Source organism: Myotis davidii, unplaced genomic scaffold, assembly GCF_000327345.1.
Source record: "Myotis davidii unplaced genomic scaffold, ASM32734v1 scaffold332, whole genome shotgun sequence".
Lineage (NCBI taxonomy): Eukaryota > Metazoa > Chordata > Mammalia > Chiroptera > Vespertilionidae > Myotis > Myotis davidii.
This window is the reverse complement of record NW_006285779.1, coordinates 7,533,961-7,557,549: the sequence shown is the minus strand read 5'-3', so window position 1 is coordinate 7,557,549 and position 23,589 is coordinate 7,533,961. Positions and strand designations below refer to the sequence as shown.

Here is a 23,589-nt window from a genome sequence, read left to right as displayed (position 1 = left end):
AATGAACCTATTAGATCATAAGTTTTAAAATGTGTGGTCCATTTGTAAAACATGATAATTTTTTTTTATTATTTTCTCCATAATCTACCCCTGCGTTTGGTGTCCACTGCTCTGATCCAAGGATTGTTACAAGACAATAGAGGCATTGTAATGGATTCTGTTTTTGTCTATTCTAGCATCCATTTCCCCTTCCTCCTAATGGAAACATGATTTCTTATGTGCCCCCAGCCTCCACCAAAAATTTGAAGCTGACCCTCAACTACAGAAATGGGATTTAGAGGTCTTAGAGTAATTCATTCTCTTTTCTGGTGCTTAGTTTAGAAATGGGCAGAGACCATTGTGTTGTCTGACATTACCTCACATTGTTGGCTTTTCAAGCCACAGAAAAACACTTAATGATTATCCCAGAAACAGTCTAATAATTCCTATGCACCCCTTCTTGGTTCTAACTTAAAGTACAAACCTCATCAGACATACTAGAAACATCACTGAGATTTCTCTAGTTACATTATCTAGTTACACTTGTCCACCCCAAAATTTGAACATTATTCTGTGCATTCACACACTTTTAAAACATCTTTAAATTATAGTTTATTTTCATCATTCATAACCCAAAACACATTTAATACCATTTATATGTTTGGAAGGATGGTATGCTTCATTACCTCAAGAATACTCAAAAATTTAAGAGAGATATCAAACATTTTTCAACTTTTGTTAAAATAAAAATCTCTACATATGAAACAGTGTTCCTATACTTTGGGCAGTTTAAAAAATAAAGCCAGTTCAATTCCTTGTTAAGTTTATATGCCAGCATTAAAATTTTTACTATACCTCTTCAAGGAAGAAAATATACTCCACTCTTGATGACAATCAAAATAGTGAGCTGAAAAGATGTTGGGGAAAAAACAACTACTATTCCTGCACTTTTGAATGTAAAAAATATTATTTTTCAGGTCAAATTCCAGTCAAACACATTTTAAAAAAATGTTGTATTTGAAGTGAAGATTTAACTTATTCAGCAACTATTTACTGAGCATATACTACATACTAGGCATTGTTCTGGGTATTGGGACTCAGAGGTGAAAAAGAAAGGCATGGCTCCTATGTTTCCAATACCAAGAAGCTTATATTTTATCTTGAATCATTTACATCTCATGCTTCTTCTACCAAAGTTTTCAGTTATATGAAAGGAAAGGTTCTAGAACATGGCTCTAGTTTGGGGGCGATGGGAAAGGAACTTAATCCCTCTTTGACTCAGTTTCTCCATCTGTAAAACAGTGAGTTTAATAAACCTAACTGATGTTATTGTAAATATTAAGTGAGATAATGTGTGTATCAGACTACACAGAAACTGGCCTATGGTAAATGCTCCATAAAAATTAACTATTTGAGATCCAACTTTATATTTGGTAGGAAATAATTTAAAGTGATCATTAATTATCCCACATCTATGAAGCCCACATCCAGTTATTTGACTAAAATACTGGAAAACTAAATAGACTGGTCCAATATTTGAACTGATTAATATAATAAAAATTTCCATCTTAACAAGTTTTGTCCAGGTCCATATGGTATTGTGCCAAGACCTACCTGCAAGAAAATATACAAATAGAATCAAGGCAATCCATGACCATCAAGTTATTAAGTACTCTTAGGTGTACAAATGCATTTCTAAACACAATCTTAGATAACACATCAACAAGAAAATCTACTTAAAATATATAAACAGGTCATTTATTTTTACTTTTTAAAAAATATTATTATAAGCGGTATATCTCAATGCTAGTACAGGAACCACTAGTTTTGGAGGTTAAAATGTACCACAGGGAGACATGATGTGGCCAGAAGAGTAGTGACTGATATATCACTTTATATTTCCAAAAGCACTTCTTCAGCCATTACCAACTCAGTGCTTTACGTATAGTATGTAGTTGTATATGCAAGTCCCAGGTGCTTTTTGTTCAAACAATGGAATGTTCTCAGAAAGGATAAATGTCTAGATGCCTTATTTTCTTCTTTTAGCCTTTCTAGGTGAGCTCTTCTAATTCTGAGTTTAAGTAAAAATCCAAATTATAACACACCATGTTATGTAGAGTCAACCTGCTTTAAATATTGGTTTCCATATTTTTGTTTCTATAAAAAGTAACATTCTACATGTGTATTATATATTGTCACACTTAAAAAGTAATTTTAACTACCAGGACATGTTAATGCATCAACTCACATTTTTTCCTTTCACCCAATGACAAAACTTACAGGACACCCTGCAGTGAGGAAAACGAACTCAAATTAATATACCTATACCTAAAATTACTGGATTTTCAGACACGCCTGGCAGTTAAAGCCTTATGAGGTACAATTCTGGCGTCTTCAAGTTTCATTATAACGACTGTGCAGTAGCTAAGCTCAACAACTAGTTGGATATTTTAAATATTAGCCTATTTCCTCATACCAGTTAATTTAAAAAGAATGCTTTTGGTAAAAATCTCACCGTTTTCCAAACTTAAACCTTAAAAGAGAACCTGCCACATGAATCAAAATGGGAGCTTTCCCTATTAATTCTGAAAATTAAAACTAACATTAGCAGTTTGCTTTGGGACTTTAAAAACCAACGACATACTGCACTATACAAATCCTTGTTTTTTTCAGGATCAAAATCTACTGGTTGAGTACAGTTTGGTCGACGGGGAGGGGTCCTATGAGGAGCATCTCAGGCGAAACGACCAGGGACCAGACTACATTGCACGGCCGCTCCAGCTGCACTTAGTGGGGGCGTCCCTTCTCGGGATACTCGGCCCCACCTCTCGGTCCCAGCTGCCTGCCCCTTCCTCCTAAGTCAGCTATGGAAAGCCCGACCACTTCCGGCGCTGAGGGGCGTGACCGGAACAAAAGCCTGGCACACCAAGAAGGTCCGGGTAGGAAGCGAGCCCCACCCGGCCAAGAGCAGCCACTGCTTAAGGAACACTTGGCGGCAAGTGAACAGGAAGCGAGGGGTCGCGGTCCTAGAACCATGTAGGGCACCTTGATGCCCGGCAGTCTCGTCTTTTGTCCTTTGGAGAGGCCTCCTTGAAGCCCCCAATTCGGAGGGCTTTCCGGGCAATTCGTGCCTCTGTCTTCGTTGCTTCCCCTCACTGATGGCAGCCATGATAATTGCATCCGGGTATTCGATGAGCCGCGACCGGTTCTCCCGGAAGTGACGCGAGCGCGGAGGGACCCGCAGGTCGGCCGGGGGAGACTGGAATGAAGGCGCTCCCGGAAGCAGGGCCGGTAGGGTCGCTGGCGGTGGCTGGGGACGGTCGGGGTTCGCTGACAACCAACTCGTTGTAATACGTGTTTACATGCCAGGCATTGTGCTTAACACAAGCACTGCCATTGCCGTTTAGTCCCTTATTCACAACAGTCCCAGGAAGGAGACATTTCCCACTTGCCAAACGGAGAAACAGGTTCAGACACAGCCTGTGATTTGTCTAAGAGTATATAATACTTGGAACTGCTCCAACCCCGTCGGTCCGGCTGCAGAACCTGTACTTTCAGCCTCCTCTGTGGTGCTTCCATTTGGAAAAGCCCAAACCCCTGGTGCCACTGCTGCAAGGGCGTTTCACCTTCCACTCAGCATCCCGCTGCCCAGGGAGAGGGGCCCGGCCAGAGCCACGGTGCTCTTTACGTCGGACGCAAGACCAGACTTTGGGCCTGAGTCACTCCCTAGCATGACGACGGGAATATCACTCGGTCTCCCGCCCTTGACTCCGCACATGCAGGACGCAGGGCTCTCTCATTGCAGCACAGGTTAGCCAAGGAGCCTGGCACTGGCTGTTGCGCGCTAACTCCTGTTAGAGACACTTGTAAATTCAGGACTGTGCAGACAACTCGAGGCTGTCACCGTCATACAATAGTCTTTGGCCTTAACTAAGGACTGACAATTATCTTGGACTTTATACCAAATCAGTTGTTTCTTCTGGTTTCCGTTTCTTCAGAATATGACTGAGAACCAATTCCTTAATCATATGTCTACATTAACCAGCCCTCAAATAACGTGAGTAGCTGCTAAGCTCATAGTTTTGTAAAAACAAATTATGCATAGAAAAAAACACTAACAAATACATTAGAATTAACAGTGATAATATTTAAAGAGGGACCACTTAATATTTTTATTTATTTCCATATCTGCTATATTTTTAATATAATATTAAAGATGATAAAACATTCTTAATTGCCTGCCATTAAGAGAAAGGCATGGTGTCACATTTTGACAAATGGCAGTCGTTGGTACAACTTACATAGAGGAATCCTGTTTGGAAAGCATTGGGTTTTTTTGGTTTCAAATTTCTGCACGAGAAGTTGGCAAGTACAGTCTAGGGTCAACAATCCTCATAGGAACAATGAAACAAATGAGTAAAATTTGCTGTTTTTCATACACTTTTGTGTACAAATATATGACAATCAAAAGTTTTTCTTCTAAAAAAAAGGGGGGAAGAGGATTTGGGGCACTTGAAATTCAGGAGAACAAGTATAGAGAGCTATTTTTACTTCTTTGGGTTACAGCTTTAAGCACTTGATTCAAAATAACATCTTCATTCTCTATTCTATCCCTATATTTATGGTGCTGCTTATATTTATGATATTTGACATTTTAAAAAGTGACAAAGTATTGGTTAAGCAGAAAATATATCTTCTTACATCATTCTTACAGAGTTAGGAACCCAAGTAGTTGTAGATTAGTACATTAAGAGTAAAATGTAATTATTTCTTGGCCTTTTGGCTAATATCAAATGTAAAAATAAAATGCTGTTAAAAGAAATAAAGAATTGGATGACTATGTTCACAGAATTGGATACCCATCACATCTACTCAAATCCCTCAAGAAGGAATAGTTGCTTTTTTAATTATATGAGGCCTTTAGTAGTTGGAATGAGGGCCAGTCGTGAGCAAGGAGTAGTGGTTCCAAAATAACAGTTATTTAAACTGATATAAATTTAGTTTTTCTTTCAAGAAATCTGGATGAATTCAGTTTGGGATTGGTGTGGCTCAGGCCTCTGCTATCTTATTGCCCCACTATGTGTTTCTTCTATTTTCCAAAGTCACTTTATGGTCCAAGATGGTTACAAAAGTGCTGTGCCTTCTAGTGAACAGGAAAAATGAAAGGATTCAAAGAATAGAATACCTCTTCCATTTAAGGACATTTCCAAAGGCTGTACACAAATTTCTGCAAGAGAGGTTGGGAAAGATAGTTGTTTTTTTTTCCTAGTAAGCTAGTACCCAGCTAAAATATTTGAGATTTTATTACTCTAGAACAGAAGAAAATTGGCCCATGAGCCAGCCACCTATTTTTAAAAATAACATTTTTTTGAATACAGCCCTGTCCATTTTACCTATTTCTATGGCTACATGTTTTCTTTAAAAACTCTTCATTGACATATAATTCACATGTCGTACAATTCACTCATTTAAAGCATACAATTCAGTGGCTTTTAGTATATTCAAAGACTCATGCACCACAATCAGTTTAGAACATTTTCCTTGCCATTAAAAGAAACCCCAAACCCCTTAGCTATTGTCCTTGAACCGTCCATGTCCCTCCACATCCAAGACCTAGGCAACCACTAATCTACTTTCTTTCTCTATAGATTTGCCTATTTTAGACTTTTCATATAAATGGAATCATACAATATGTGGTCCTTTGTGGCTCCTTTCACTTGGCATAATGTTTTCAAGGCTCATTTTAGTTGTAGCATATATTAGCATGGCCAAATAATATTCCATTGTAAGAATATACTGCATATTGTTTGTCTCTTTATCAGTTGATGGAGATTTGGGTTGTTTCCATCTTTTGGCTATTATGAATAATGCTTCTATAAACATTTGCCTACAAGTTTCTGTGTGGATATGTTTTCATTTTGCGGGGGAGGGGTATATAGCTTGGAGTGAAATTGCTAGGTCATGTGGTAACCCTGTGTTTAACCATTTGAGAGATTGCTAAACCCCTTCTTCACCCTATTTGTTAACCTACATTAGACTGGAAAATGAGAAAACAATAATCCTTTAAGACACTGAAATAAAGCAAACAAGCCAGCAATCTACTCTGATTAATACATGAGCAGTGTTAAAATATTGCCTTATGGATTTTGATGGGACTGATTTGGGCAAAAATATCCACCATTTAAAGAGAGAAATGTAATTAAGATTTAATCAAGGACCAACCAAGGTGGCTCAGTGGTTGAGCACCGACCTATGTGTGTAGGGGGTTGGGAGGTGGGTGGTGAAGGATGTAGAAAAGACAGACAAAGAGAATAAGCTGAGTCTCTAGGTGGATCTCCTGTGCCTGGCGAAGGCCAGAGAGAGAGATCCAGACAGCAAGCTGAGCCTTTATTTTATAGCCAGAGGTAAACAAGGTAGTGGTCACCATAGTTATAATGTTCTAGTGAGTTTCACTTGTTTTGGCAGCACTTGCTGCACCTCCCACAGCCCATTAGCTACCCAGATAAGATCTAGGGGAGAGTCATAAGGTCAAGCCTAATTATGCTAAGAGGGCTGTGCCCTCTAAGCTGGGACTTGTTTGTGGCTTTGCCACCAGGTCAGTCTGAGGCTTAACCCTATAGCTGCTCCCTACACCTATGAACCAGGAGGTCATTGTTCAGTTCCCCGTCAGGGCCCACGCCCAGGTTGCAGGCTCCATCCCCAGTGTGGGGCGTGCAGGAAACATCAATGATTCTCTCTCATCATTGATGTTTCTATCTCTTATCCTTTCCTCTCTGAAATAAATAAATTATATTTAAAAAATGATTTAACCAAGGTTTGAGAAAAGATATAATACTACAGCTATTGGCAGTATTCTTTATTCAGAATACATACTAGTTACAAATCAAGTTTGTAGAAGGCTTCTCAACAATGCTCAAAGATGATCTATTACCTACAGATTGTGTGAACATAAAGACATGGATGATCTAGAGCACAGATTCTGTTTCCCTGAAGACAGTGTAAAAGTTTTCACGGTGTATGTTTGCTACTAGAATCTCGCTTCATTTACATTATCCTAAATGTATTCTCTTGAGGCAAGAGAACTTGGAATACCATCTTGCCACATGTGGTTCTTTACAAACTATCTCCCTTACTACTTCCTCCTTCATTTAGGACGAACTACTGGTAAGTGTGCAGGCTCTTTGAATGGTTCTAATAAGGCTTTGATGTGGCTGAAGGGGACAGCTCTATACTTGGGTAGCAGAAGCATCGCAGTGAGGTAGAGTGAAGCTGACATGCACAGAGAAGCTAAGATAAAAGGCTCATGGAAGGAGATCTGAAAATTTTGGTATGTCTGTTTCTGGGAGTTTCTGAGGCCCACTGTCATTCCTGTCCTTTCAGTAGTCGTTTCCTTTTCGTTAAAAATCTGCCATATCTTAGTATTTTTCAAATAAATTAATATTTTTCAGACTAATTTGCTTGCTTGAAACTAAAAGACTCAAGCATACATGACTGTTACAAAAACATACAAAAAATTATTAAGCAAGAAATGGGCAGGTTTTCCCTTCATTATACCGAGTTAAGTAGTCTTAACAATTTGCTTAATATCTTCCCATGGTTTTTATAGATATGTTACACATATGAAATCATATCACTTTATAATGTACTCCCATTTACATTTCACTGTTTCACTAAGCAATGTGTTGTGAAATTCTTTTTATATTAATACATATAAAATGTACATATTTTTAGTAGGTACATAATATTCTATTACATGGTTGTGCCAAATTTATTTAACTAATTTTCTGTTGGTGGATATATGAAAGATGTTCCTAATTTCATGGTATTACAAAACAAAGATAAAATTCTTGTGTTAATTCAGCAAAAATTATTATGCCCGTACTATGTGCCAGGCATTTTTCTAGGCAGAGTAATTTCTTAAGTGTTTATTTGTGGGGAGGAGAAGAAATAAACAAGAAAATAAATACATGTGAACTAAATAATTTCACCTAGTGGTAAGTTCTGTGAAGATAACAAAACATAAAGATTTGTTAAAGAGTGAAAAGTGTAGATGTAGAATTTCTTTTGATGGGGCATCTGGGAAACTATCCATTTTTGCCTTCTTCTATTATAATAGAAGTCTCAAATTTAGTGGGGCAAAGGGTTACCAGAAATAAAGATTCAGTCCTTTGCAGTTAGGTCATGTGACTTAGTTCTAGTTAATGAGATATGAGCAGAAGAGATGTGTGCAAACCTAAAATCATACCCTTAAAAGGAAGAGTTGTGCCTTTTCCTTCTCCCTCTCCCTTCCTTACTGACTGGAATCAAGATACAGTGGTGCATCACTTTTGGCCACAAGTCAAGGGTAGCAAACTAGAAATGACTGAGCAACGAAACAGAGCTTGGTTCCCTGACACTGTAAGTCTCCATACAGATCCTACATTGCTTAAACCTAGATTGTTACATGAGAGAGAAATGCTATCAACTATAGGCTGCTATATTTGTGGCTCTCTATAACAGTAGCTGAACTTATAACTTAATGAATACAACCTACTTCATAAATTTGTAGTAAATATTAAATGAGATAATGTATGTAAGAGTACCTAGTTGAGGGATATAAGAAATGTGTACTGAAGTAACTTACCTTAAAGTCTCAAAACAAGCATGGCAAATTTTAAAATTTAATTCAGTTTCTTTTCTCCTTTCTTTGTGCATCTAATAAACACTTATTGAGCATCTACTATGTGCCAACTACTGTGCTTGTCCCTACGTACAGAATGGAGAACATATATAATGATATATAGTAATAAAATACTCACAATGAAAAGTACAGGTGTTTACTCTCCAGATGTTGAGATGGAGGAATATGTCTGATGTTACTAGGTAGCAGTGAGTTGCAGCCAGAAGATAAGATACTCAGGTACCCAGATTGGCAACCCATCTTTACCCTACTTCCCTTTGTATAACACAGACCACAACCCTGAGCAACTTGTCTTCATCTCCTTGTCAAGAAGGCTGCACTGAGGACCAGCAGGAAATCACAACTGTAAAGATGAGTTCATAGTCATTTATCACTAGTCATTTAAGGATTGGAAACTCTGAAAGAAAGAAAACAGATAGGAAAATCCACACAATGAAACAACTTACAACTAATAAGTAAAGTTAATATTTTCAGATAAAAGGGTATTTAATACATAAAGCAAGAACAAATAGTTTTTCAATAATAAATAAAATTTTAGAAATGAAATATATAATTGTTGAAGCTAAAACCTCAGTACATGGGCTGAAGAGCAGAGAAGACATAGTTGAATATTAGTGTGTTGATAACTAAGTTGCTATGTTGAGCAACGGAAAGAGAATAAGAAGATAACAATAGCTAATCTTATGTAGTGCTTACTATGTTCAAGGCATTGTCCTAAGCTCTTTTCAGATTTAAAACTCATATAATTCTCATAACAAGCTTGTCAGGAGTATGCTATTATTATTCATATTGTAGTGATGAGAAATATAAGGCACAGAAAGGATTACTAACTCGCCCAAGGTCACACATCTAGTAAATAGGAGAGCCAGGATTTGAATTCAGGTTTTGGGTCCAGAGTTCATCTTTTAAACACTAGGCTATACTGGAATAATAGAATGTTTAAATGAAATATTGAGAGACAAAGGATCAATCCAGAAGCATTAGCATCCATGAAGAATTCCAGGAGGAGAGAATACAGAGATTGAGAAGAAATAACAAACAAAAGGCATGAATTCCTGCTAGCCAGGTATCTTTGCTAGTTAGAGTATCATTCTGATCCGCCAAGGTTGTTAGTTTGTTCTTCGGTCAGGGCACATACAAGAAGTAACCAATGAATGCATAAAATAAACAATAAATATAAGTCTCTCTCAATCTCTCATATCAATAAAGTGTTTTTTAAAAAGATAAGAATTCTTAAATTAGAAATAGCCTTCCTAGTAGGATAAATAAGACATATTAAACATATAGTGAAGCTTGGGCAAATTGTAGTGAAATTTTAGAACAACAAGGATGAAGAGACAATTCTAAGAAAGTAGATCTTAATTGTAACCACCTCACCCCAAAGTACTTTGTGAGGTGATAAATATGTTAATTTGTTTCATTGAGGTAAACATTTCACAATGCATACATATATCAAAACTAGAGGCCCCGTGCATGGATTTGTGCACTGGTGGGGTCCCTTGACCTGGCCTGTGGGGATCAGGCCAAAACCGGCAGTCTGACATCACCTGAGGGGTCCTGGATTGTGAGAGGGCACAGGCCAGGCCGAGGGACCCCACTGGTCCCTCTGAGATTCATCAGTCTGGTTTTTTAAAAATATTTTTATTGATTTTTTTACAGAGAGGAGGGAGAGGGATAGAGAGTTAGAAACATCGATGAGAGAGAAACATTGATCAGCTGCCTCCTGCACGCCCCCTACTGGAGATGTGCCCACAACCAAGGTACATGCCCTTGACCAGAATCGAACCTGGGACCCTTCAGTCTGCAGGCCAACACTCTATCCACTAAGCCAAACCAGTTAGGGTTCATCAGTCTATTCTTCTTGCCCTCTGAGATTCATCAGTCTATTCCATGTTTCCATGCCTGTTGTTTCCATTCCTGCATTGAGCCTCTGCCCTCTGGTGGTCAGTGCATGTCATTGCTCTGCTGCCTCACTCCCTTCCTTCTCCACTGCCTTGGTTCCCTCCCTTCCCCGCTGCTTTAGCTCCCTCCTGTGTCCTCTGTTTCGCCTCCCTCCTGTGTCCACCACCTCGCTCCCTCCCTTCTCCACTGCCTCAGGTCCGCTCCCGTCTCTGCTACCTCCAGTCCGTTCCCTTCTCCGCTGCTTGGCTCCCTTCTGCAGTGCTTGGCTTCCTTCTACACTGTCTTCAGTCTTTGCTGGGTGCCTGTGCATGCAAATTAACCACCATCTTTGTTGGGTTAATTTGCATACTCTTCTAATTGGCTGGTGGGCATAGCAAGGGTTACAGTAAATTAGCATCTTTGTCTTTTATTAGTGTAGATATGTCATACACCTAAATATATACAATGTTCCTTAATATCAGTCTGGCATATATATTCTAAGTGATACTGATGTCAGATTTGTATTTTTCAAAAAATAGACATAGGAATACTTTTAGTCCTATATGCTTTTCCAGAAACTTGTCACTCTCCATCAAGAGGTGTTATAATCTATTTCTTTCCCTTTGACATTGGGTAGACTTGTGACTGCTCTGACCAATAGAATGCACAGATGTAATGCTTGCGATGTGACTTTTGAGAGTAGGTCACAAGGATAGTGTCAGCCTTGCTGTCTCTTATTGGGAAGTTTGCTCTGGCAAAATCAGCCACCATGCTGTGAGGAAGCCCAAACTAGTTTACAAAGAGAGGCCAAACACATCCATGTGAAAAGGAAGTGCACCTCCCAGCCAGCATCCACCACTAGACTTCTGGGTGAACGAATCATCAGATAATTTCAGTACTCAGCCTTTGAGTCTTCCAACTGAGATGACAAACATTATAAAACAGATAAGTCATCCCCTTTGTGTCCTGTTTGATTTTCTGACCCACAAAATCCATAAGCATAATAGTTTGTTTTATAATATTAAGCTCTGAGGGTTCCCCTCTCCCCAGTCATAGAACCTGAAACAGATATCAATTTTGTAAGTAGTATACTGTATGCAGAAGATTGAAGGAAAGTAAAAGCATGATAAGGTTTTTGTCATGTTTGGGAATGAAATGAATATGCACGTACCTGGGCTGTGTGTTTGATTCTTGGTCGGGGAGCATACAGGAAGCAATTAATCCATGTTTCTCTCTCCTTCTTCCTTTGTCTCGCTCTCAAATCAGTAAAAACATATCCTCAGGTGAGGATTAAAAAAGAAAATTTAAGAAAGTGTATGATAATTTAAGGATAATTATTAAGTGAAAAGATGCAGATTCAGTTTTTAAAAATTAACTTTGTTTATAAGAAACATCTGAAAATAATACTACAATGAAAGGTTGAAAGTGAAGAGATAGAAATAAATAGACCAGGAGACATAATCTGGCAAACATTATATCAGGCAAAAGACAATTTAAGTGAAATTATTAAGAATAACAAGACAATTTCATAATGATAAAAGTAAAATCCATCATCAAATCATGAACTTTGCTTAGTCTAACTTGATAACTCAACAGGCATATAGAAAAATGATATAATTAAGGGAATAAATTGGCAATTTCAAGCCACAGATGAAGATTTAAGATACTCTCCTTCAGGAAATGATGGCTTATACAGAAAAAAAGATTATAAAAATGTATATCTAAACCTACATGTACATTTAAATACATATATGTAATACTTTGCATCCAAAATAGGAAATATATATATATATATATATATTTAAAAATTGAATCAAGAAACACACTAAAACAATGTATCATGGCCAAGTTTAAATCAGAACTTTAACAGTGGTTGAACTAAAGTTTTATCAATATAACTCACAATGTTATATTGTTCACCCGGGGAGCTCCATGTGGCAGGGCTGGCTCAAAATTTGGGCTTAAATATCCTTTGGCCACCTTCGCCTCTAGGACTCTTTCTTGATCACTTGTCCTTTACACACCCCCTTCTCACGCAGCCCCTCCCCACCCCAAGTTATGTTCTATAGGGCAGCAGGCAGGAACATAGCACTCCAAAATAAAGGTCAGAACTGTGGGTGAGCCAACTGCAGTGGGAGCCCCAGAGACAACCGCTGGTTCTGACTGCTAGGTGGAAAGAGGGTCAGGAAGGAGCGGGCTGTGGATGTGTGAGAAGGCCTTTTTAGCAGAAAAAGGAGGGGAGGGGAGGGGCATTGGGCAGAGGGGAGAACTGGAGGAAGGCTGGTAAGAGCCAAGGAAGGAGTCTGTCCTCAAGGTTGGATTTCATCGGTCTATGGATTAAACTCATATTTTCTTTGCTTCCCCCAATGTTAACAAATCAAATGAACAGTATGACCATTTCAATGGTCAATGAATGAGGCAAAACTGATGATATTAAAAATGTATTTATTATTTAAAAAACAAATCTTTAGCAACCAAGATAAGAAATTCCTAAGTATCATAATTGATATCAATGAAAAGCCCATAAAAATATATTGATGACTAAATTTAGAAGCATTTTCTTCAAAGTTAGGAGATGGTGTGAATATTTTCTATCACACCTCTGACTCAAGATTCTACTGGAGACTCTAGCCATGTTCAGATTGTCTTCACATGCATTTAAGATTGTTCCAGGTCTTTCTGAATTGGTAGTGTCTTTCTTTTTATTGCTAAATAATATTCTATTGCATGGATATACTACAGTTTGTTCATCAGTTTATTCACCCTTTGAAGGACATCTTGGTTGCTTCCAGTTTTGGGCAATTATGTATGAATAACTGTGTGGACATAACTTTTCAGTTCATTTGGGCAAGTACACAGGAGGGCAACTCCTGGATCATATAGTAAGACCATGTTTAGCTTTGTAAAGAACTGCAAAATAATCTTCTAACTGGGCCGTACCATTTGCATTCCCACCAGCAAAAAGTGAGGGTTCTTGTTGCTCCACATCTTCTTCAGTCTTTGGTTTTTGTATTTCAGACATTCTAACAGGCGTGTAGTGGTATATCATTGTTTTAATTTGCATTTCCCTAAGGACATATGATGTTGAGAATCTTCTCAAATACGTATTTGCCATCTGTATATCATTTCTGGTGAGGTGTTTGTTCATTTTTTTAGCTCCCTTTTTTAAGTAAGTTGTTTTCTGACTGTTGAGTTTTAAGACTTCTTTGTATATTTGAATAGAAGTCCTTTATTGAGATATTTTCTCCCAGAACATGGCCTCCTTTTTCATTATTTAAATAGTGCATTTCAGAGAGCAGAAGTTTTAAATTTTAAAGAAGTCCAACTTACCAGTTTTTTTTTTCATGAGCCATGCTTTTGGTATTGTATATAAAAGTCATTGTCAAACCCAATGTCACCTAGATTTTCTCCTGTGTTATCTTCTAGAATTTTTATAGTTTTGCATTTTACACTTAGATCTATGATCCATTTTGATGTGAAAGGTGTAAGGTCTATGTCTAGATTCTTTTTTCATTCTTTTTTTTCCCCATGTGGATATCCTTTTGTTCCAGCACTGTTTGTTGAAAGACTAACCTTTCTCCATTAAAATGCCTTTGCTCCTTTAGCAACCATCAGTTGCATGTATCTATGTGTATCTACTTTTGGGCTATTCTATTCCATTGACCTGTTTGTCTATTCTTTTACGAGTACAACACTGCTTCAAGTACGTGCCTTCATAGTAAGTCTTGAAGTCAAGTTGTGTCAATAGTCACATTATTTTCCTTTTCAGTATTTTGTCAACTACTTTAGGTCATTTGACTTGCCATGTAAACTTGAATTTGTTGATATCCACAAAATAGCTTGCTGGAATTTTTATTGGATTGTATTAGTCTATAGATCAGGTTGGGAATGTTTTCATAATGATTATTAAATCTTAAGATGTTTAGATATTTGAAAGACCAAACATCTTAATAATATTGCTGCTTCTTACCCATGAAGTGGGGCATCTCTCCATTTATTTAGACCCTCTTTGGTTTCTTTCCTTAGATTTTGCGTTTTCCACATGTAGTGCATTTCACAGAGCAGAAATTTGAAATTTTAATGAAGTACAATTAATCAGTTTTTTTCTTTCATGAATAATGCTTTTGATATTGTATTTAAAAATTATTGTCAAACCCAGTTTTGTTAGGTTTATTCCTAAGTACTTCATTTTTGTGTGCTAATGTAAATAGCATTATGTTTTTAATTTCAAATTTCAATTGTTCATTGCTAGAATATAGGAAAGCACCTCAATTTTGTATATTAATGTGGTACCCTGAAACCTTGCTGTAATCTCTTATTAGTTTTAGGAGTCTTTTTGATGTGGTTTCTAATTCTCTTGGATTTGCTACCCAGACAATCATGTCATCTGCAATCAAAAGAAAGTTGCATTACTTCCTTCCCAATCTGTATCCATTTAGTTTATTTTCAGAATGATGGTTAACAGAAGTGGTGAAAGGGGACACCCTTGCCTTATTCCTCATCTTAGCAGAAAGCATCGAGTTTATGAACATTAGGTATAATGTTAGCTACAAGTATTCTATAGATTTTTAAAAATCAGGTTTAGGAAGTTTCCCTCTATTTCTAGTTTGCTGAGAGTTTTTATTTTGAATGAGTATTGTATTTTGGCAAATGCTTTTTCTGCATTTATTGATAGGATCATATGATTTTTTTTATTTTTTTGCTTGCTAATTCTACCACTCTCATATATTATTCTTGGAATAATTGTCTTTCTTTCTAAATTATGTTTTAAAGTTTCTTCAATGAAAGTTGATTGTGAACTTTTTCAGATTTTTGTCTTAAAAATGTCTTTACTTTGTCCTTGATGTTGAAAGATATTTCTGCTTAGTATACAATTATAGGTTATCAGTATATTTTTCAGTCTTTTATGGGAAATGTGCTATTGTGCCCTTGGAAAAATCATTACTCAATCTAATCATTGCTTTTAAAAATATATAATAAGCCTTTCCCCCCCCCCCTGCATTTAAGGTTTCTTCTCCCCCCTCCCCTCTTTTCTTCCCTTCCTTCTCCTCTTCATCTTCTCTCTATATATCGTATTTTGGATTTTCTGGACTTTCTGAATATGAAGTTTGGTTTCTTTTTTTCAATTATAGAAATTTTTTAAATGGATTTGGGGGGGCAGAGGGCTAGAGAGAGAGAGAAAAGTCAATTAGTTGCCCCTTGCACTTACCCCAACCAGGGATCAAACCTGCAACCGGGGTATATGCCCTGACCGGAATGAAACCTCCACCTTTTGGTGTATGGTACGATACTCCAACCAACTAAGTTACATCTGCCAGGGTCAATTATAGCCATGTCTAAGAGGTTGTTTCTCCAAGTATTGACTCTCTAGTATTTTCCCTATTTGTTTTCTTTCTGGAGCTCTGATGAGATGTTCTGGAATTATTACTTTTTCTTGTACCTTAGTTCTTTTTTATTGTTTTTATCTCTTTGACTTTTAAAGTTGCATTTAGTATATATCTTCAGATCTGTCTTCCACTTCATCACTCCTTTATAAGATTTCAGTATGTACTTTAATGCAATCCTTGAGTTCCAGTGTTCAATTACTATGTTTTTATCTTCTAGAAATTCTGACTGGTAGTTGATAAATTTCTCTGATCAGTTTTGATAAACTCTTGATTTTTTTTTCCCTGAGGGTATTTGTCAACTTTTAGAAGAGAGCACAGAAAAGCCATATCTTAAAAGTAAGGACAAAAAAATAAATAAACTTTAACAAAGCCTAAAACCAAACCTAGATACCATTAAGATGATCTATTTGTACCATAACTGTTTGCCAGAGGAAAACTTAACTGGCTCAGGAAAGAGATAGATCATTAAAAATTTTACATTTTTTTAAATACACAATGTCTGGCACCCAGTAAAAATTTTGAGGCATGCTATAAAAATGTTCAAATAACCAAAAACTAGGTTAAAAAGAGATGGTAGATATATTTTTACAGGTGATTCAAGTATTGGAGCTGTCAGATTGAACTGTGCTCAGCAAGGCCAGGTTTGGTGAGCCTGAGGAGGGGCGGTGAAGGATTAAAGAAGACAGACAAGAGAATACAGATGGGGTGATGTGGATTTCTTGTGCCTGGATAAGGACGCAGAGAGACCCAGCCTGCAAGCAGAAGCTTTATTTTATAGTCAGTGCACACAAAGCAAAACAAGGGAAGTGGTCAACATGTTTACAATGTTCTTGTGAGTTTCACCTTGTTTTGGCAGCACTTGTTGCACCTCCCACAGCCCATTAGCTAAGTAGGAAGGAGCTAGGGAGGACTATAAGCTCAAGCTTAATTTTAACTAAGTTGATTCTTCTAATCCATGAACACAAATGGAAGATCTTTTATTTTTGTTGTGTCTTTTTCAATCTCTTTTAATAATACTTTGTAGTTTTCAGTATATAGATCATTCACATCCTTTTTAAAATTTATTTCTGGGTATTTTATGCTTTTGTTGCAATTGCAAAAGGAATTGTTTTTTCCATTTCTTTTTCTAAATTTCATTGTTAATATATAGGAATGCAATAGATTTTTATACATTGATTTTGTATCTTGCAACTTTACTTTGTTGTTGCTAATAGTTATTTTTTTGGAGGGAGCACTTAGGTTTTCTATATAAATAACTATGTCATCTGCAAAAAGTGACAGGTTTACTTTTTCATTCTCAGTTTGGATGTCTTTTCTTTCTCTTGCCTGAGATTGCTCTAGCTAGAACTTCCAGTATTATGTTAAATAAGAGTGGTGAGAGTGGACATCTTGTCTTGTTCTTGATCTTAGAGAAATAGCTTTGAGTTTTTCACCATTGAGTAGGATATTAGCTGAGGGTTTGTTATAGGTCTTTATTATGTTGAGATACTTTCCTTCTATACCCATTCTATTATTTTAATCATAAATGGATGTTGTATCTTATCAAATGCCTTTTCTGTATCGATTGATGTGATAATATGATTTTTGTCCTTTATTTTGTTAATGTGGTGTCTTATATTGGCCAATTTGCATATGTTGAACCATCCTTGTGCCCTTTGAGTAAACCCCACTTGATCGTGATATATTATTTTTTTAATGTATTGTTGTATTTGATTTGCTAGTATTTTGTTTAGGATTTTCTGCATCTGTGTTTATCAGATATATTGGTCTGTAGTTTTCTTTTGTGTGTGTTATCCTTGCTAGGTTTTGGTATCAGGGTTATCTTGGCCTCATCAGGTGCCGGGGTCCAGCCCCAGCAGTTCCAGGGGTTCCCAAAGGTGTGGACGGAGTCGGCGAAGAATGTTTTACACACGGAGACAGCGTTCATAGCTCTCTAGCTTTCCTTAGTCTCCGTGGATCTTCCCTGTGCCTGGTTGAGACCACAGAGAGAGAGATCCCAAGGCAAGCTGAGCCTTTATTTTATAGTGAGAGGTTCTGAGGCTTAACCCTATATCGGCTCCCTACAATCAGGGTGAAAGCTGAGGGACAACTTTCTCCCAAACAGAAGTGCTGGCACTTTGATGAGCCCCCCCCCCCCCTCCACAGAACTGGCAGGGTGACACCGTATCTGAGACTCCCATCAATCTGGCTCACACTATTGCTCTGACCTGATGATTCCTTGAAGCCTCACCCTACCCAACTTCCAGGCCCACCCAAGCTGTTTCCAGTGGCTTTTTCACACAAATGGCCTGTCTTGGATCATGCTTCAGATTTTCCTAAATTCTCTCAAACGAGCAGCATTGGCCTCAGTGTGCCCTGTACCTCTCGCTAAATGGCTTCAGGCACAGAACTAGCAGCAGGTGGCCTTGGTTTGAAGTTTGGCCTCACCTGGGTACCTCCAAGCTCAGCCCACATAGAAGCCATCTGCAGATCACTTTGTATGTAGCTCATGCTGTGTGAACCTGGGCAGAACACAGGTGGCAGCTGATTTTGGCCTGCCCAGAACTAGTGCACCCAATAGACAGCTTCAGATCACATTACCCAACCATGTCCACAAGTGATACACTCAAGGGGAAGATGCAGCTGTTACAGAGCCCTGCTGAAGTAAGTCCTGCTGTATGGAGTGGGCCCCGGCACAGCTGATCCTCCACAGTGGTCAGAGGTTGGTGGTCAGTGGTTGCAGCCAATTCTTGCAGCTGATAGGCCTGAGGGTAAGTCCCTCCTATTGACATGACAGCAGCAATCAAAGCTCAATTACAACAGGAGGGTTATATACAGCCCACACAGGGGGTACGCCTCAAGTGCCCTGCTTGGGTGTTTGGGGAGGCTCTCCCACTTGACCATACAGAACACCTAGTACATTAGGCCACTCTACCAAGGTTGGGAGACATAATAGCTCTACCTAATACAGAAAAAAAGAGAAAAGAATCTAATGTAATTGGGGACAGGGAAAGGTACCTCAAACTATTTAAGTCCAATATAGTTTATATGGTTCTCAACTTTCTGGCCCTTTAAATATAGTTTCTCATGTTGTGACCCAACCATAAAATTATATTCTCTGCTACTTCATAACTGTAATGTTGCTACTGTTGTGAATCATAATGTAAATATCTGATATGCAGGATGGTCTTAGGCGACCCCTGTGAAAGGATCATTTGACCACCAGAGGGGTCGCGACCCACAGGTTGAGAACCGCTGGTTTATAGTGTAAATGTTCTTCACAGTTGACTATAGTATCCACTGAAAGAGCTAAGAGTAACTCTATATTTAATAAAAATTTAACAAAAATAACAGTATATCCAGAGTCTTGATCATCCAGGAAGTATGAACTGCAAGGAAACTGTAAGAGATGCTTACTTTAAAAAATTTCCCATCACCTATTGTAGTGTCTGAAATCCCACCTTTGTAATTGCTTTGTTGAATTATTAAATCTTTCAGGGGTTTAAAATTCTCCCATTGAACTGGTGACACCTTGAGAGATCATGCCTTATTTTTTATGGCACAGTTTCTGGAACAGAATGATGTTCAAGAAAGTGTCTGCTGAATAGATATTACATTAAAAAACACACCACATTGCAGCTCAGGTGGTGTGGCTGAATGGTTGAGCATTGACCTCATGGTTTGATTCTAGGTCAGGGCACATCATGCCCAGGTTGTAGGCTTAATCTCCAGCAGGGGGTGTGCAGGAGGGAGCCGATTGATGTTGATGCATTGATGTTTCTATCTCTCCCTCTCCCTTCCTCTCTAAAATCAATAAAAGCATGTTTTAAAAATATGCAAAGGACATTGGGAAGGATAATACTTGAAATTTATGTTCAACTGACAGACTGGAGAATCAGTCTATAATATTCTTTTTTGTTATTGTTTTAATTGATTTCAGAGAGGAAGGTAGAGGGAGAGAGAGATAGAAACATCAATGTTGAGAGAGAATCACTGGTTAGCTACCTCCTGCATGCCCCCCACTCGAGACCCAGCCTGCAACCCAGGCATGTGCCCTTGACCAGAATCAAACCCAGGACCCTCCAGTCCATAGGCCAACACTCTATCCACTGAGCTAAACTGGGTAGGGCTATAATATTCTTTTTAAAAAATTAAATCTTTATTGTTGAAAGTATTACATATGTCCCCCTCTCCCCCCATTGACCCCTTCTAGCCGCCCCTGCCTTGATTTCAGAGAGGAAGGTAGAGGGAGAGAGAGATAGAAACATCAATGTTGAGAGAGAATCACTGGTTAGCTACCTCCTGCATGCCCCCCACTCGAGACCCAGCCTGCAACCCAGGCATGTGCCCTTGACCAGAATCAAACCCAGGACCCTCCAGTCCATAGGCCAACACTCTATCCACTGAGCTAAACTGGGTAGGGCTATAATATTCTTTTTAAAAAATTAAATCTTTATTGTTGAAAGTATTACATATGTCCCCCTCTCCCCCCATTGACCCCTTCTAGCCGCCCCTGCCCCTATCCCCCACCCCAGGCCTTCACCACCCTATTGTTTATGTCCATGGGGTTATGCATATGTGCATACAAATTCTTTGGATGATCACTTTCCACCCACCATCCTCCCTCCCTTCCCTCTGAGTTTCCACAGTCTGTTCTATACTTCTATGTCTCTGGATCTATTTTGTTTATCTGTTTTTTTTTGTTTGTTAGATTCCACATGTAAGTGAGATCATGAATCCTCATGGAGCTGACAGTTCAGTGGGGACAGGGAGACAAGAAGCAAGGAAACAGATCATGTGATCCTTGTTTTTCTCTGACTGGCTCATTTTGCTTAGCGTAATACTCTCCAGGTTGCTCTATGCCATTGGTTTCTCAACCTTGGCTGCACATTAGAATCACCTGGGAATCTTTTTAAAATCCTGATTTCTGGGCCTCATCCTCCAGAAATTCTGTTTCTTTGTTATGGGTGGGGCCACAACATTAGTAACAAAGAAACAGAATTTGTGGAGGATGAGGCCCAGAAATCAGGATTTTAAAAAGATTCCCAAGTGATTCTAATGTGCAGCCAAGGTTGAGAACTGCTGCTCTATGCAAAACTTATTTATTTATTTTTTTTACTGATGCATAGTATTCCACTCATCTACTGATGAGCACTTGGGCTGTTTCCAGATCTTAGCTATTTTAATCTATAATATTCTTGACCAAGCAGTGTGACCACTTGAAGCTAGATCACCCAGGCTCTTTGTATCTCTCTTTTTCACATTCTGGCACTTGATTATATTGTTGGAGGTAGGCAGTCTGGACTTTATCAGTAAAAAGGAGAGAGCCATGTTTAAGAGACTCTTGCTGTTAAAATTAATGTCATTTAAATCTTTCTGATTATAACAGTTACTGTTTATATAATGTTTGTGATATACTATAACTAAAACATGCTTACATTTTTTAAAAAATACATTTTTATTGATTTCAAAGAGGAAGGGAGAAGGAGAGAGAGATAGAAGCATCAATGATGAGAGAGAATTATTGATCGGCTGCCTCCTGCACAACCCCTACTGGGAGTGGAACCGGAAACCCTGGCATGTGCCCTTGACCAGAATCGAACCGCAGACCCTACAGTCTGCAGGCAGATGCTGTATCTGCTGAGCCAAACTGGCTAGGAATGTGCTTACATTTTTAAAATGCTTATATGTTTGTTGTGACTCTTATGGTATATTTTCTGTAATTCAGAGGTGTGAATCTAGAGTGAAAAGTAATTCCCACCTATGTGTTATTTTTAGGAGAAAATTTGTCTTGAAGTGATTTGCTTTATGGCACAATGTCCATGAATCACATATTGAAAAGCAGATAGCGGTTTGTAATCAAGATGAAATGTTTTTGACTATCACCATTTGCACAAAATATTCCAGAATCCTTCCTTAAGCTATGATTTAACTTTCCACTCCAATTATTTTAACATTCCAATTCTTCCATAATCTTCCATATGTGCAGATTTTCAAGGTTTGTAGGTGACTATACGTATTTGTATACGTGAGAATGAAGTTATAAGGTGAATACTGCACAGAGGGGCGCAATTTCTTAGTCTGTAAAACAAAACCACATCTAAACACAGAATAAGCAACTCTGTCCATGTTCCCAACAATCTTTTTATTTTTTGTTTGCTACTAAAAAAAAATCGTACCCTCTTTCTTGTGTGATGTGTGTACCTCTGACTTGTACGGGGATATGAAGACTGGAGCAAGGGGCTGGAGGAGGATGTTTAATGCAGAATAAAATCCATCACATGTTTCCCATTCCGTAAGGGCCTTCCTTCAGGTAGTAACTGTAGGCTCTCCTGGGGTGAAGGCGTAAGAGCACAAGATGTACGAACACTCTAATGTGAGTCCCTCCTTCGCCTTTCCCGGGAGGAGGCCCGTGGCTAAGACACCGCGATGAGAAGCTCCGAGGATGAACGCGGCTCTTGCAGGGTCCGCTTCAGTGAAGCGCCGAGAAAAGCTGGTGTGGCGGCAGGACAATGAAAAATGCTTATGATAGACAACGTTTTCAATTATAAACTCCATGTGAACTTCCAAAAAAAAGGGGCATAAAAAATAGTTCTAGCGTGGTTTCGCTTTCAATCTTTTAGCATATTTCTCTGCCCCAGTCAGTTCTTTTTGTATCTGTTACAAGTAAAAGAACTTGTGTAAAAAGTGAGGTGAATGAGTCAGTTGCGTTTCAGAAAAGCCCCAAAAGAGAAACCAGGAGCCATTCTGTTCTTTGGGAGGGAAACCTAGTCACGATATTGACCTTTTTGTCTAACCCTGTCAAGCGGAGGGATACTTTCGATAGTTCTCAGATCAGGTATTAAATGTGTACATGTTTGGAGTTCAGTATGTCTTCCACAGCCGCTTGTAGCATCTTCCTTCGCTGACATGGGCTGCAAAGGCCGCAAAAACCTGTCTCTCAGAAACAAGGGGCGGGGAAGACGCCATTTTCAAAGCCGGAAATGATTAAAGCTCGGGATTGAGACCCTTCCCAGTCAGCCAGGGCTTGCCAGTACGACAGTTCCTGCTTCTGGTGGAGGCTTGGCGCTCGTCCCATTGGGAGTAGGCTCTCTCCAGCTACTGGTGAGCAGGACGGGGGGTCCGTCACTACCGCGGCGAGCCGCACCACTTGGGGGGTCAGCGGCCACCCCAGCTCAATGGCCTAGTCCCGCCAGGCTCCGCGCGGGTCCTGCCGGCCTCCGTCCTCTTCCGCTGGCTCCAGGTGCGGCGCGGATCCATCCGCCACAGCTGGCGCTCCTGGTGGCGCGGCGCTCCGCTTTCGGCAATACCCGGATGGAAGTGTAATGGCCGCCATCAGGGACTCGCAGGCAATGGGGACCACGACAGGTATTCCCTGTGAGCGGGGCCGCCCAGATTTGATAGGATGCCGAGGCTTCTGAAGGGACAGTCAGGGGGCAAAGGGCGAGTTTGTGGGGCGCCAGGGCACCTCGAACCGGCTGGGGAGCCGCCCCAAGATAGGAAGCGCCTGTTAAATAGTCCCGGCCATTCAGTGCTTTCGCCTAACTTGCTGCAAAGTTTTTCTGGGGAAGTTGGTTCTCTCAGTTGGTTCCCCTGCAGGCGGCCGGCGCTAACCGTAGCCGTGCGTGTTTTCCGCCCGCGCGTTCACTTCCCCGCTGCCCAGGAGCTGGAGCGGCGTGCGAC

General features: G+C 39.2%; 1 protein-coding gene across 4 annotated transcripts in view; it reads left to right on the top strand.

Annotated features, from left to right (window-relative positions):
* Window positions 1-2,777: 2,777 nt before the first annotated feature.
* ZNF518A (zinc finger protein 518A) overlaps window positions 2,778-23,589 on the top strand; it is a 44,998-nt gene continuing 24,186 nt past the window's right edge. For 3 of the 4 annotated variants that reach the window (XM_006756619.2, XM_015559389.1, XM_006756618.2), the window contains exon 1: window positions 22,655-23,274. The gene's annotated coding sequence lies outside the window, so the exon portion shown is untranslated. Of the gene's footprint in view, window positions 3,271-22,654; window positions 23,275-23,589 lie in introns of those variants that run through there. The other variant, XM_015559387.1, reaches the window with a different exon arrangement.